At 36.9% G+C, this 16475-nt stretch overlaps 1 protein-coding gene and 1 pseudogene across 1 annotated transcript in view; one reads left to right on the top strand and one right to left on the bottom strand.

The window, feature by feature from the left end:
- EYS (eyes shut homolog) overlaps positions 1–16475 on the top strand; it is a 1391558-nt gene that overhangs the window by 528002 nt on the left and 847081 nt on the right.
- Positions 7857–8972, bottom strand: LOC129150472 (pre-B-cell leukemia transcription factor 2-like; annotated as a pseudogene).

Raw genomic sequence — 16475 nt, 5'->3', positions numbered from 1 at the left:
AGCTGAAATGAGAATCAAGTATTTAGTATTTGGCATTAAAGAATTGCAATTCAGGAAGAAACCCAAATAATATTCCAATTACAGGGTGAAAACAAGGGGATTTATTGTATATTTTGTTTTGAGAAAAAGGAACAGATTAACTACAATATTCAAGTAAGTCTATAACCATAATTTTTTAAATTACAGTTTATGTCCAATATTATTTTGTACTAGTTTCAGGTTTACAGCATAGTGGTTAGAAAATCATAAACTTTGCAAAGTGTTGCCCCTGATATTTCCAGTACTCATCTGGCACCATACATTGTTATCACAATATTCTTGACCATATTTCTTATGCTGTATTTTACAATCCTGTGACATTTTTGTAACTGCCAACTTGTATTCTTAATCCCTTCACATCTTGGACTCAATTCCCCCATACCTCTCCCTTCTGGCTGTCTGTGTCAATGAGTTTGTTTCTCTTTTGTTTATTTTGTCTTTAGATTTTGCAAATAAGTAAAATCATATGGTGTTTGTCTTTTTCTCACTGACTTATTTTACTGAGCATAATACCCTCTAGATCTATCTATACTGTTGCAAATAGTTGGATTCCATTCTTTTTTACAGCTAAGTAATATTCCATTGTATGTAAGTACTACCACTTTTTTATTCACTAGACTAGTGGTGAGCACTTGGGTTGATCCCATATCGTGGCTATTGTACATAACTCTGCAATGAACATAGGGGTATATATATTCATTTGAATTAATGTTTTGGGTTCTTTTTTGGGGGATAAATATCCAGAAAATGGAATTGCTGGGACTTAAGCCAGTTCCATTTTTTTAAACAAATATTCATTCTCCATTAATCTTTTTTAAAATATGTTTTTATTGATTTTGGAGAGAGAGAAAGGGGGAGGGAGAGAGAATCATTGATGAAAGAGAAAAATATCTATTGGCTGTCTCCTGTACATGACCTACTGGGGATTGGACTTGCACCTCAGGCATGCACCCTGGCTGGGAATCAAACTAGCATGGGATGATGCTCAACCAACTGATCCACATCAGCCAGGGTAGTGATCTCATTTTTAATTTTTTGAGAAACCTAAAAATTTGACTGCACCACTCTGTATTTCCACAACAGTGCATGGGGTTCCCTTTTCTCCACATATTTGCTAACACTTGTTGTTTGTGGACTTATAGATGATAGCCATTCTGACAGGTGTGAGGTGATATCATCTTGTGGTTTTAATTTGCATTTCTCTGATGATCAGTGACATTGAACATCTTTTCATATGTCTCTTGGTCATTTATATATCCTCTTTGGAGAAGTGTCTTAGGTCCTTTTTCTATTTTTAAATAGATTGTTTTTTTGATGCTGAGTAGATTAACTTTTTATAAATTTTGGGTATTAACCTCTCATCAGATGTATCATATGCTCTCCCATTTCATAGGTTGTCTTTTTGTTTTGTTGATGGTTTCCTTGACTATACAAAATCTTTTATGTTTGATGTAATCCAATTTGTTTATTTTTTCTTTTGTTTCCCTTGCTCAAGGAGATATAGCAGACAAAATGTTTCTAAGAGAAATATCAGAGCTTTTACTGCCTATGTTTTTTTGAAGAGTTTAATGGTTTTAAGTCTCACATTTAATATTTAATATATTTTGAGATTATTTTTATTTATGGTAGAATGTAGTCTAATTTTTGTTTATTTGTTGGGGGAGGGGAGGGCTTGCATATATTTGTCTAATTTCCCCAGCACCATCCATTACATAGACTGTCTTTATCCCATTGTATGTTCTTTCCTTCTTTATCAAGTATTAATTGACCATATAGATGTGGGTTTATTTCTGGGATCTCTATTCTGCTCCATTGTTCTATATGTCTGTTTTTAGGCTAGTACCATGATGTTTTGATTGCTATGGTCCTGTAATATAGTTTGATATCAGGTCACATGGTACTTCTTCCAACTTTGTTCTTCTTTCTCAAGAATGCTGAGACTAGTTGGGGTCTTTTTTGGGCCCATATAAATTTTTTTGGAGTATTTGTTCTAGTTCTGAAAAATATGCCATAGATATTATGATAGGAATTACATTGAATCTATAGATTACTTTGGGTAGTAAGGACATTTTAATGATATAACCATAATGTAGATCATTACTGGAGAGGTAGAAGAACATTTCCAACACCTAATCTTATTTTCAGTAATTTATATGTTAGACATTAAAAATGTTTGTGTGAGTTAATTCATATTGCCCAATGAAGAAATATCAGCCTAGCTGGTGTTGCTCAGTGGTTGAGCATTGACCTATGAACCAGGAGGTCATGGTTTGATTTCTGGTCAGGACACATCTTTGGGTTGAGGGCTCAATCCCCAGTGTGGGGCTTGAGGCAGCCGATCAATGATTCTCATTATTGATGTTTCTATCTCTCTCTCCCTCTCCCTTCCTCTTTGAAATCAGTAAAAATATATTTTAAAAAACAAATATCAAATGAACAATATGAATATTTACAATAAAGAAAAATCATGATTGATAATTGAAGAGATTTTTCAAAGTCTTTGCCATTCACAGACTATATTTGTTAAATAAAATTAATGCAAATATTATTTTGTTCAGAAGATAAAGTATCTTCTGATTGCATTTCTAGTCTTAAACTCAAATGGGTGTTTCTTATCAACTCATAGAATTTTGGGACTCAACTAGATTATAGAGATCACCTCTAGTCATCTAGTTTTCACAGAGAGGAAGAAACAAAGGCCTAAGAAGGTTTGTACTCTGTCAACTGCCTGCAGAGTCATAATCAGTGTGAAAGTCAATACTAGAATCCAATTCATTGTTCTTTTATTTTCATTTGAGTACCTCCTATTTAAAATACAATAGAAATGTATAAATGTGGTAAAAATAGAAGAAACATATAGTAAAATATCATGACTGTTCTCTAGATGCAGTTAAGCATCTGTACTTTATATTCTGGTGCAAAGATTAAACACACTAATGACTTTGTTCAGTTTAATAATAGCTGCTTTCAGAAGTCTATCAGTATTATTAACCATGTGTAACAGTTTAATAGCATTTTAATGTGTGCAAGTTTTATTAAACCATAAAAACTATGTTGAAATTACACTAAAACCCAAATTAGAATCACACGGCAGAAGACCAACAGAGGACTACAGAAATAAATAAAAACATTTTAGACAACTTTTTTCCTCTGGCACCAATATAGATCATAAAGAATATAGCAAATAATTTATAAAACAGTGCACTGAGACACAAAGATAGTTGTTTTTGTTTTTAATATGTAAAATCCTGTTCAGGCAAATTTTTCCTTGGTGGTCTCCACCTGTTACTTTGCAGAACACCTTTCCACCCTACAGTTTCAAATGTCCCTTCACTCTGCTATTGCCTTCCAGTCTCAACTCTCCTTGTTCATTGCCTCCATATTCCTGAAGTACTTCATTCTTGCCCTTCTCATTCATCTAAATTCATTACACTTTCTGTCATGAACTAAGCAATAATTACTTAACAGTATTAAATGTATTATGTTAAAAGACTGGTAAACTTAATGTTTGATTCCTCACATTGATATCTTTCCTTTGCAAAAAATTCAAGAAAGTCAGTAAAATTTAATGAATTTTTAATTATAGCATCTCAGCAACTGTCACATATTGTTAAATGAAACATCTGAAAAGAATAAGCTGTACTTAATTCCCTTATATCATAATTGAGAAAGAGTAGATACTATTTCTTTATATCCTTGGGTAGAAAAATCAGGAATGAAGGCTAAGAGATTGTAGGTTACAGTGTAAGGGTATTAATTCTACAATAATCATTTGCAGCAATCATAAATCAACTTTGCTGCAAATTATTGGCTTTATGACTTTGAACAACCACAGTTAGGTGACTTTTGATTGTTTAGATATTGTATTCCAAAAATACAGATTGACCATATATATTTTAAATTAACAACTTCCTTTTCCTTCTAGCCTCTGAAAAATAAACCTTTCACCAAGAATTAAAAATAATACAACAATTATAAGAATTTATTTATAAGAAAAACAAATTCCATTATTTTGTCTTATAAACTATTGCAAGGATTAACATAATAAGAAGGTCTCACTTTCCTTACTAGGTCTACTATAGGAACATCATATTTGCTATTTTAGTACATTGCTTCAGAAGATGAAGAGACTCAATTTAAAATATGAACCTGTTTTGCTTGTCATATGTAAAGTGTTATGTTTAATAATTATGACATCATTTCGACTTAAATGTATATTTTTATTCATCAAATTTTGCTATATTAAAATGTACAGTTACATGTCCTTATTTATTTTCAATTTAATTTCATAATTATAAGGACTCCTTTTGCTATATTAAAATGTACAGTTATATGTCCTTATTTATTTTCAATTTAATTTCATAATTATAAGGACTCCTTTTGATGACCCTGAGTCATCACAATCTTTATAACTAATCATTAAATATTTTTTTAATGTTTATGCTTTCAAATTAATCATTGGAATTTCCAGTTTCTTTGCAATGTTTATTAAATTATACATTTTATAATTACCCTACAAATTAGGTGAACCACTAATTTTTTTAACATTTGATTACATATTTTTCAAATACTATTGATAAATTAAGTTACTCTAAAATATAATTTTACTAAGTAAACATTTTATTATTATGTAGAATTTATTATTAAAGTTGAATCACATTAAAATTTGCATATTTCTAGATTTTGCATTACCTTTGAAATTGAATTTAAACATAATGCATTGCGTTTTCTTCTCTGTATAGCACTGTTATAATAAAAGCTTTTCTTTGTCATTAAATAAGCAAATAAGTGAAACTATATTATCAATGGTAAGCATTTGTATTATAGTTATTATAGTTTGTCTTTCAACAAATGACCTGTCAAATATGACCAAGTCATTCACTTTTTAAAAGATAAGACATACACTGGAGTAAAGATAGTCTACTCAATAAATGGCATTGGGAAAATTAGGCAGATACATGCAAAAAAAAGAAACTAGATCACCTTTTTACTCCATACACAAGAATAAACTCAAAATGGATTAAAGATTTAAATGTTAGACTGAAAACATAAAAATCCTAGAAAAAAAAAACACAAAACATAGGCAGTAAAATCTTGGACATTTCTCATAGTAATAGTTTTTCTGATACATTGCCCCTGGCAAGGGAAACAAAAGAAAAAAAATAAACAAATGGGACTACAGCAAATTAAAAACTTTTTACACACCAAAGGAAACCATTAACAAAATGAAAAGACAACCCACCAAATGGGAGACCATAATTCGCCACTACATCTGATAAGGGATTGATATCCAAAATTTAAAAGCAACTTATAAAAACTCAACACACACACACACACACAAACAAAAAATCCAATTAAGAAATGGACAAAAGACCTGAAGAAACACTTCTCCAAAGGGGACATATAGATGGCCAATAAACACATGAAAGGATGCTCATTGTCACTAATCATCAGAGAGATGCAAATTAAAACCAAAATGAGATACCACCTCACACCTGCCTGAATGGCTATCATCAATAAATCAAGAAACAAGTTGGAGAGGTTGTTGGTGGGAATGCAGATTGGTGTAGCCACTGTGAAAAGCAGTATGGAGTTACCTCAAAAAATTGAAAATGGAACTGCCTTATGACCCAGCAATTCCACTTCTGGGAATACATCCAAAGAAACCATAAACACTAATTTGAAAAATATAGATGCACCCCTATGTTCATTGCAGCATTATTTACAATAGCCAAGATTTGGAAGCATCCTACATGCCCATCAGTAGATAAGTGAATAAAAAAAAAAAAAAAAAAAAAAAAACTGTGGTACATTTACACAATGAAATACTACTTAGCTTTAAATAAGAAGGAAATCTTACATTTTGTGACTGCATGGATGGATCTGGAGAGAATTATGCTAAGTGAAATAAACCAGGCAGAGAAAGGCAAGTACCATATGATTTCGCTTTATCTGAAATCTAATAAATAAAACAAACTGGCAAGGTACAGACAAACTCATAGATACAGAGAACAGACTGACAGCTGTCAGTGGGAAGGGACTTGAGGGCTGGGTTAGAAAGGTGAAGGATTTAAGCAAAGAAAAATAAAGACTCATGGACAAAGACAACAATGTGGTGACTGCAACAGAGAAAGGGGATGGGAGGAGGTAGAAGAAGATAAAGAGGGGGAAAATGGTGATGGAAGGAGACTTGACATGGGGTGGTCAAAACACAATACAATATATAGATGATATTGTAGAATTGTATACCTAAAACATATATAATTTTATTAACCAACTAGAGGCCCGGTGCACAAAATTTGTGCATGGGGGGAGGGTTCTCCTTAGCCTGACCTGCACCCTCTTCAATCCAGGAGTTCTCAGGGGATGTCCAACTGCCAGTTTAGGCCTGATCCCTGTGGCCTCGGGCCTAAACTGGCAGTTGGACATCCCTCTTGTAATCTGGGACATCTGGCTCCTAACCGCTCACCTGCCTGCCTGCCTTAACCACTCTGCCTGCCTGCCTGATCCCCCTAACTGTCCTCCCCTGCCAGCCTGATCCCCCTAACTGCCCTCCCCTGCTGGCTTGGTCACCCCTATTAACTTTATTTTTTAATCTTATCCCCTTCACACACAATTGTATTTGACGTCTTTATTGGCTTTTCCCTCTCACACAATTTTTCTTTCTCCTTTATGTAACACTTTTTCCTACTGACTCATCATTTATAAACTTTTCTTTCCTCCTTATTTCCTACTTCTGTTCCATCATCCTTCTTCCCATCTTTCTCCTGCCCTCCCTTCCTCCCCACATTCCTTCTTTCCTTTATCTTTACCCCTGCCCTCCCTCCCCTTTTCCTTCCTTCCCACCTTAATTTTTTTTCTTCACTTCCTCCCTCAGACCTGTTTTGCTCCCTCCCCCATTTCTTCCTTCTTCCCATTCTACTTTTAAGCTCTACCAGCTCCCCTTTAAAACTTTTCTTCCCTCCCTCTTTCTCTCTCATCCTACCTTTCCCATACATTCTTCTCTACTTCCTTCCACTGTTTTAATATCTATCTATCTACCTGCCTAATTATTCACTATCATTTATCTTTTTTCTTTTCTGACTCCTACTTTTAAAATCTGTCCCCAGTACACAACTATACTTGATTTTCATTATAGCTCCTACAGTTCACTTATACATCCTCTTTCCTTCTTTAACTCTGCTGTCTCCTGATTCCTTTATAAAGTTCTTCCCTCCCTCCTTCCTTTTTTTTTTTCCCCCCCCAAGCAATTCTATTGGTTTAAGATAAGCTGTACATGAGGTAATAAAGTCGCCTGGAGGGGGAGGGATGGGAGGCATGGAGGTGGGGCCAGGTCATCTGTCCGGAAATCATGTCCCCATTTTTTCATCTCTGGTAGGTAGGGCAAGGCTGGCATCTCCACAGATCCCAGAGCAGATAAGGGGTGGGGGAGAGAGAATGGGTGAAAACAGAGAGAGAGAAAGAGAGCGAGAGAGAGAGAGAGAAACAGAATAATCATATATGTGTCTGAGAGAGAGAGAATTATATATGTCTATAGAGAAACAATAGTTGTGTATGTATCTATGAGAGAGAGAGAGGATCTGAAAGATAGGGTTCTGGGTGTGTTTCTGTGTAAGAAATGGGGAGAGAAAAAAATTGAAAAGAAGGGAAAAGGGAGATAGACCCCACCTTCCCCTTAGGGGACCCCCTTTTCTTTCCCCATTTGCCCTTCTCCATCTTGTGCTTCTCCTGTGTCTGGGGCTTGTCCTCTGGATGCCTTTGTCCTCTCATCAAGAGTCACCTCATGAGCCCCCACCCTGTGGCCCTGAGGGGTGAGATCAGTTGGAAGTCTCACAATGAATGATCACTGGTCCTTCTGTTGGGGACGTCACTGAGGACGGGGTCACAGCCTCCTGCCCGCCGCCACTTGCCCTCATTTCCCGAGGGCTGTACATTGGCCTCCCCTGAGGTTATCTCCGTGGCCCCCTGGGCCCATTGAGTGTTGGAGTGATTCCACCTGGGAAGCAGGTTAGAAATCTCCATTGAGCCCGTGCATACCCAGAAACATCTCTCCGGATCCTGAAAGATTGAAAGAGCTGCCAGAGCCTGCGGAGGAAGGGGTTGTCGGGGAGCTGGTGCAGCAGTGGCCCCCTGGGTGACAGACACGGCAGTCTTGACGGCATAGATGTTTGCCTCCTCTTGAAATTTAACGATATTTTTCTTAGATGGAATCTGCTTGTTACCAAACCAGTTGGAGACCTGAGAGACAGTGATGCCACACTTCTTGGCGAGCTCCTCCTTAACCTCCTCACTGGGATATGGGTTACTCAGGTGGGAATAGAAATACTCGTTTAGGACCTCGGTGGCCTGTTTGCTGAAGTTCTGGCGTTTCCAGGAACTGGGAGTGTAGGATCATGATGGCCTCACAGGTGCTCTGCTAGAGCTGCATCTGGATGGCACTGAACTTACAGTGGATGATGCTCACCATCTGCTCCATCTCCTTGGGTGCCACGGGCCTCATGCGGCTCTACTCCCTCAGCAGGTTCATGACGTGGTTCGTAAACTCGTTACATGCCTGCTCATACTTCTCCAGCTCCAGGTGGTAGATATGGTGAATCTCAGCAAGTTTGCTGTGATAGTCCGAGTGTTCAATGGAGTTGTCAGGGGACGTGCTGCCCCCGGAAGCTGCTGCCGCTGAGCCCGCCCCCCATTTTCTCAGGCCCAGCCACACCTTCTGCCAGAAGCATGTTATCCAAGCACAAAAGCTGGGGGTCCACCGGCTCCTCCTCCTGGGAGCTTCGGATGCTGAGGCCGGTCTTCTTCTTGATTTCACACAGGATGCTAAAGAGAGCTGGCTTCATTCGGTGGCAGTTTAGGGCGTGTTTCCTGGCCTGGGCCTTGTCCAGGCTCTGGTCCATGATGGTCATTATCTGCTGCAGAATATCCCTGATGTCTTGCTTCCCTCTGCCTCCCAGGATTCCCCCCCCCCCCCCCCGCACCATCCCCACTGGGAGGCTCGCCAGGGCCCCCAGGCTCCCCACCCACCAGCCTCAGCCCACCCCCCGCCCCTGCCTGGAGGGGCGACCCCAGCAGCTGCTTCTCCATAGTGGGGGGGGGGGGGCTGAGGTGCCCTCCCTGTTCCGCCTCTCCCCACCTGGTTACTTCCCCCCAAACTTGCCAGGGCTGCTGCTCCCTCCACCCTGACCCCCCCCCCCGCCTGATTCTCCATCTCCTGGCTCCCCCGGGGGTTCACCCCAGCTCTGAAGGGAGAGCTGGGGTACCGGTTGAGCCCCCCACAGGAGACCCCGGCCCCCAGTGGCAGAGAAAATGGAGCCAGAGAGAGAGGAGGCCCAGGCGGGGGTGTGTGTGAACGAGAGGGAGGAGCCCTCCTTCCCTCCTTAAAGCTTCTGTTGGGGAGGGGCATTAACCCCCAGCCCAAGGCTCAGCCCCAGCTAAGTGTTCACTGCCCCCCCTTCTCCGGCCTCCCCGCCACCCTCCTGCTCCTATTCCCTGCCCGGGACACCCAGCCCAGCAAGGGTGGCCGAGGCCAGCGCAGCCCGGGCGCTGCTGCCGCAAAGCAGGAGCACCTCTGCCCAGAAGGCCTCGGACTGTCCACCCCTCCATCTAGGGACCCCCCCAACGGCCCACACCGGGCATCTGGGTGGTGCTCCCTGCTCCGTGCTGCCTGAGTCCTGCCCCTCACCAGCTTGTTCCCTTTCTGTATTTCTGTTTCTGCTCTAGGCCTGTCAGAATACAGGCCTGCCTTCCTCTCCCTCTCCTCTCTTATCCCCTCCTATTGTATCCTACCCTACCCTCGGCCTTGCAGCTGCCTGAGCAGAGACGGGATGCAGCCTGCTGATCCAGTCGTGACCGTTAAGGTGTAACATATAATTACCATATTCCTCTCTTATTATATAGGATGTCATCCCAGTAAATTCAATAAAAATAATAATAAAGCAGATAAGCTTAGATAATTTTTTTAATTTTTTAAATACATTTTTTTAATTGATTTCAGAGAGTAAGGGAGAGGGAGAGAGAGATAGAAACATCAATGATGACAGAGAATCATTGATAGGCTGCCTCCTGCATGCCCCCCACTGAGGATTGAGCCCACAACCTGGACATATGCCCTGACTGGGAATCAAACCATGAGTTCTATTTCACCAAGTTAAGTTTGTGTTTTTTTTTTCATACAAATGTAGGTTTATTTCAATAGAGACATGCTGAATACAAAGGTATTCAAAGGATAAATATTAAATTAAGAAGAAAGACACCAAGTTAAGTTTTAAATATATAACTTTTCATTTCACTTGGGGACACAATTAAAGTCTATTTAATTTATTATCACATTTAAATAAAATAAAATAAGACCACTCTCATTTGGTCTGCTAAGTACATGTATACTAAAGTACATATCTACTCTCATAAAATTGTACTGAAAATTGGTAATTGCTATGCTTTTTAGGCAAATACTCATTAACTTTAAAATATGAGTAGAATAAGGATAAACATGAATTTCATTATAAACTTAATTATTATTTAATTTAATTCAGCAAGCATTTTTTGGAAAACCACTCTGTACAAAACAATATCCTTGACTTTGGAATATCAAAGTTTAAAAGTCATAGCTTCATCTATATTCCCTTAATATAGTTCCTGTAATAATAATACAGATTGTAGCAGAAGATAATAGTCATGTGACAAATTTTTGTAAGATTATTATGTCATTTCAAAATTAAAGTTAGTATTAATCACAAATATGTGATTTTTTTTGGTATAACTTTAAATATTTAAGAATATTCGACAGAAAAGATAAATACAGACATATAACCAAATCAAATTCTGTAGGATGAAGTAGAAATAGCATTATGGGTTAAAGTATCTTTATTATCTGTACATGGCCTTGAAATGTCTATCAAGTTGAAAAAAGCCAAAGAGGAGCACATATAATCAACATATGTAATGTGAGAGTCACTATTTCTTGGAGCCAAAGAGAGAAAGAAAAGAAAAATTAGATAATTGAACTTTAGTAAAGAGATTTGTGACACGAAAACTTCTGCGTGGATGATGGTCCATGACTCCCAGATGGTTAGTGTTTGGTGGTCTGCAGCAGGTGAGATGAGATGAATCCTAAAAATGGTTCACCATTTAAATTTTGGTAAGAGTAAAAGTGAATTGTTATACAGCTATTTTAATTTAATTAACAAGTAAAGCTTCAAAAATAAGTATGTGTGTTTGTAACAGAATGAGAGGGGAGAGAGAGAGAAAAAGAAAGAAAATTATTAATATTTCACAGGTCATTAGAAATAGGAAGTAATTCACTTTGCTTTTATATGTATTCATCACATATATTTAGAATAGCACAAGTATGTACTGCATCGTATATGACCTGCTCATTCTACATAAATATACTTTAAATTAATTAACTCGCTTATTTATACAATGTTTATTAGGTGTTTACAGTCTGGCATGTACTAAAGGCAATGAAATAAATTAGGTACATATCTTAAGTGAATAAACAGTTTATTAAGGAAACCTGTAAAGAATGTAACTCAGGGCTAAGGGCAAAACCCTGCAAATACAAAGCTCCAGTAAAGAAATAAAGTAGAATCTAACCCATGCTATTTGGAGGGGCTCTGTAAGGCTTCAAAAGTAGATTTCCTCCTTTGACTTCAGTCTTAAAGGACAAGTTCCTAACTCTGACATATTTCATAATGGAAGCAGTAGTAGAAAAAGTGAAGCAAGGAAGGTAAAACAGCGGGCCTACTGGCATATTACAAGGATTTCATTGTTATTTAAATTAAAAATATAATGGAGCTGTTACAAAATTGGGTTGCTAAGATAGATGCTAAGGAGCCACACCCTCAAGAAACTTGTAAAAATGCTTATTGGACTTTAGATATAATTCTATAAAGAGTGAAAGAACATCTTTTAAAGCAAGCATGCCAAACTCAAAGGCTAACATGGGCCAAATAAACAAGGTTTAAATTTATGTGGGCCGCAAAAAAAACCCAAAGCTTCAATTTTCATACAAACGTAGGTTTATTTCAATAGAGACATGCTGAATACAAAGGGCTGAAATAAATGAGTAATTGTTAACTTAAAATAATAGAACATTTTAATAAATATTAATATTTTTTCTTGAACATTAACTTACCAGACACTGAATAATTGCACAAATGAATAAGTGTAACACAAATAAAATGATTTTTCTTGTTCTCCAAAAGCGAAATATTTCTTGTTGTGCACACCAAACAAGTCAGTATAAGGCTAATGACGTGGCAATTGGCTACTAAAATATTCACTGCTAGTATTAATGGAGAGAAATGGTGTGCCTGTGTGAAAGGCACATAGGGGAAATGAATGCAACACGATTATAATAATCAGTCATTAGTGAGCATTGTATTTCTTTATTAATAATTGCATATAACAGGATAGTGTAAAAATAAGTTACGAAATTTTTATTAAAATGTTTCTTACATACTGTTATATTGGCTGGGCTGCAAAAATATTCGTTGTGGGCCACATGCAGCCCGCTAATTTGACATGCTTGCTTTAACGGCTTGTAAGGTGGAGAGTTAAATGTTAATTTATATTTTAGAAAATAACTTTTGGGGTCAATTTATCTGGTTAAGGAGATAAAGTATCAAGTACTGCAATGACTTAGATGTGGGAGCGGGGAAGGGGTGTGGAGGGGTGAGCCCAGCAGGAACGTGAAGAGAGAGAAGATGAGTATGTTTGAGAGAGATTTGGGAAGTAAAAATCAAAGATTTTAATATTGATTGAATGTGAAGGCAGAATGAAGAGTCAAGGATGCTCTACTTTATTTAGGCTTTGATGATTATTTGGATTTAAATGTAAAAATATCTTGACCATTTATATGATAATCAACTTAATCCAAGTGGGAACAGATCCCAGATCCCTTGCCTTTATGTAATGTATGGCTCAGAATGAATTGTTAATCCAAAACCTTTTAAGTTAAATAATGCAAAAGAGCCAGCCGGACTGAACTTCAACCAGTTTTGTTGATCTGGGAACATATTAAGTTTTAGAAATAGTATGCTTAGACTTATATAAATAAGACAGCTTCTCTCACATATACGTTCATCCTCCTCTTATATATAGTTGGAATAATCTTTTTAAAGGAATCAAGTGTTCATGTAACAAAACATATGGGAAAGGCTGATGATCTGTAAGTAGTTTACTTTTAAACATCTTCTTTGGTATAAAAGTCTCTATGTATTGAAATTATCCATCATGTAATTATATTTTAACATCTCTATGGACAAGAAAATGAAGACCTTAAAAATCCTTAGGGATGTATGATTATGTAACTTCATAATTCATAAACTTAATGGAGTAATTGATGAGTTAAAGACTTTTGTAATACTTCAAGTTAAATACTTACTGCATATGACTATGAAGGCATATGTAAGTATGGCAACATTTCTCTGATTTCTTTAAAAGAAAATCACCTATAAGAAGTGATCTAGCCCTAACAGGTGTGGCTCAGTGGATAGAGTGTCGGCCTGCGGACTGAAAGGCCCCAGGTTCGATTCTGGTCAAGGGCATGTACCTTGGTTGTGGGCACATCCCCAGTAGGAGGTGTGCAGGAGGCAGCTGATCGATGTTTCTCTTTCATTGAAGTTTCTAACTCTCTATCCCTCTCTCTTCCTCTCTGTAAAAATCAATAAAATATATTTAAAAAAAAGAAGTGATCTATTTTATAATTTGGAGATTTCTAATATTAATTACATATTAATATCAATAGAATTATAAGAATATAAATAATGAATTATTTTAATTATATGTATATGGGGTGGGGAAAAGGTATATTTATAATTATATGTGAAACAGAGAGTTTGTTCTTGTATTACTTTTATTAATTATTGTGTTACTTTCCATGCAAACAACTGTAAATCTACCTTGCCACAACTGAATATCATTGATTTATTTATAACAATTACATAAGATATTAAATCCCATGGTTTACTTTTTCTCTCTTTTTAATATCTAGTAATTGGAGTAAGCAGGTATTATATGGGTATTGAAAAGTTTTCCTTTTATTTAAGTTTGAATGCCATCTGCATTATTAGCTACATGAATAGACAGTTTGCATTTATGATTTTAGACATCTCATGGATCTATTGCTTGTTTATTTTTTATTAAGGTATTACATATGTGGCCTTATTCCCCCATTGCCCCTTACCTCCCCCCACTCATGCCCTCACCCCCCTTAGTGTCTGTGTCCATTGATTAGGCTTATATGCATGCATACAAGTCCTTTGGTTGATCTCTCCCCCTTATTCCCACCCTCCCCTACCTTCCCACTGAGGTTTGACGGTCTGATTGATACTTCGCTGTCTCTGGATCTGTTTTTGTTCATCAGTTTATGTTGTTCATTATATTCCACGAATGAGTGAGATCATGTGATATTTATCTTTCTCTGACTGGCTTATTTCGCATAGCATAATGCTCTCCAGTTCCATCCATGCTGTTGCAAATGTTAGGAGTTCCTTCCTGTTCATAGCAGCATAGTATTCCATTGTGTAGATGTACCACAGTTTTCTAATGCACTCATCTGCTGATGGGCACTTAGACTGTTTCCAAACCTTAGCTATGGTGAATTGTGTTGCTATGAACATAGGGGTGCATATATCCTTTCTGATTGGTGTTTCTAGTTTCTTGGGATATATTTCTAGAAGTGGGATCACTGGGTCAAATGAGAGTTCCATTTTTAGTTTTTTGAGGAAACTCCATACTGCTCTCCACAGTGGCTGCACCAGTCTGCATTCCCACCAACAGTGCACGAGGGTTCCTTTTTCTCTGCATCCTCGCCAGCACTTGATGTTTGTTAATTTGTTGATGATAGCCATTCTGACAGGTGTGAGATGTTGTTTTGATTTTCATCTCTAAGATGATTAGTGACTTTGAGCATGTTTTCATATGTCTCTTGGCCTTACTTATGTCTTCTTTTGAAAAGTATTTATTTAGGTCCGTTGCCCATTTTTTGATTGGGTTGTTTATTTTCCTTTTGTTAAGTTGTATGAGTTCTCTGTAAATGGAGATTAAACCCTTATCGGTGATAACATTGGCAAATATGTTCTCCCATGCAGTGGGCTTTCTTGTTGTTTTGTTGATGGTTTCTTTTGCTATGCAAAAGCATTTTATTTTTATGTACTACTATTTGTTTATTTTATCTTTAGTTTCCATTGCCCTAGGATCTGTATCAGTGAAGATATTGTTATGACAAATGTCTGAGATTTTGCTGCCTGTGGATTCCTCTAATATTTTTATGGTTTCCCACCTTATGTTTAAGTCTTTTATCTATTTTGAGTTTATTTTTTTGTATGGTGTAAGTTGGTGGTCTAGTTTCTTTTTTTTTTTTTTATTTGCGTGTATCTGTCCAATTTTCCCAACACCATTTGTTGAAGAGACTGTCTTGACTCCATTGTATATTCTTGCCTTCTTTTTCAAATATTAATTGAGCATAGTGGTTTGGGTCGACTTCTGGGTTCTCTATTCTATTCCATTGGTCTATACTAGTATGTCTGTTTTTGTGCCAGTACCAGGCTATTTTGAGAACAGTGGCTTTGTAATACAGCTTGTTATCTGGTATTGAAATCCCTCCTACTTTGTTCTTCTTTCTCAGGATTGTTGCAGCTATTCGGGGTCTTTATTTATTCCAGATGAACTTTTGGAGAGTTCGTTCTAAGTCTGTGAAATATGCTGTTGGTATTTTAATGGGGATTGTATTGAATCTATAGATTACTTTGAGTAGTATGGACATTTTAATGATGTTGATTCTACTAATCCATGAACACGGTATGTTCTTCCATCTGCTTATGTCTTCCTCTATCTCTTTTTCAGTGTCCTATAGTTTTCCAAGTACAGGTCTTTTATCTCCTTAGTTAAGTTTATTCCTAGATATCTTAATTTTTTGGTGTGATGGTAAATGGGATTGTTTATTTAATCTCTCTTTCTGTAAGTTCACTATTGGTATATAAAAATTCCATAGATTTCTTGGCATTAATTTTGTATCCTGCTACATTGCTGAATTAATTTATTAAGTCTAATAATTTTTTGATGGAGTCTTCAGGGTTTTCTGTGTACAGTATCATGTCATCTGAGAATAATTACAGTTTTACATCTTCTTTTCCAATTTGGATACCTTTTATTTCTTCTTCTTGTTTAATTGCTATGGCTAGCACTTCTAGTACTATGTCAAACAGGAGTGATGAACGTGGACCTCCCTGTCTCGATCCTGTTCTTAGGTAAAATGGTTTTAGTTTTTGCCCATTCTATTACTTAAGTTTACATGATGGATTAAGAAATGCAAGGAATCACATCCATATACTATACTTTAAACTCATTTAAAATGTATTTTCAGAATTATTTATAGAAAGTAAAAATATATTTTTATTTTAAAATTTATATGATCAATATTAATTTTGTTA

This window comes from Eptesicus fuscus, chromosome 10, assembly GCF_027574615.1.
Source record: "Eptesicus fuscus isolate TK198812 chromosome 10, DD_ASM_mEF_20220401, whole genome shotgun sequence".
NCBI lineage: Eukaryota > Metazoa > Chordata > Mammalia > Chiroptera > Vespertilionidae > Eptesicus > Eptesicus fuscus.
Note: the sequence above shows the minus strand (reverse complement) of the source record. Positions and strands in the feature narration are given on the sequence as shown.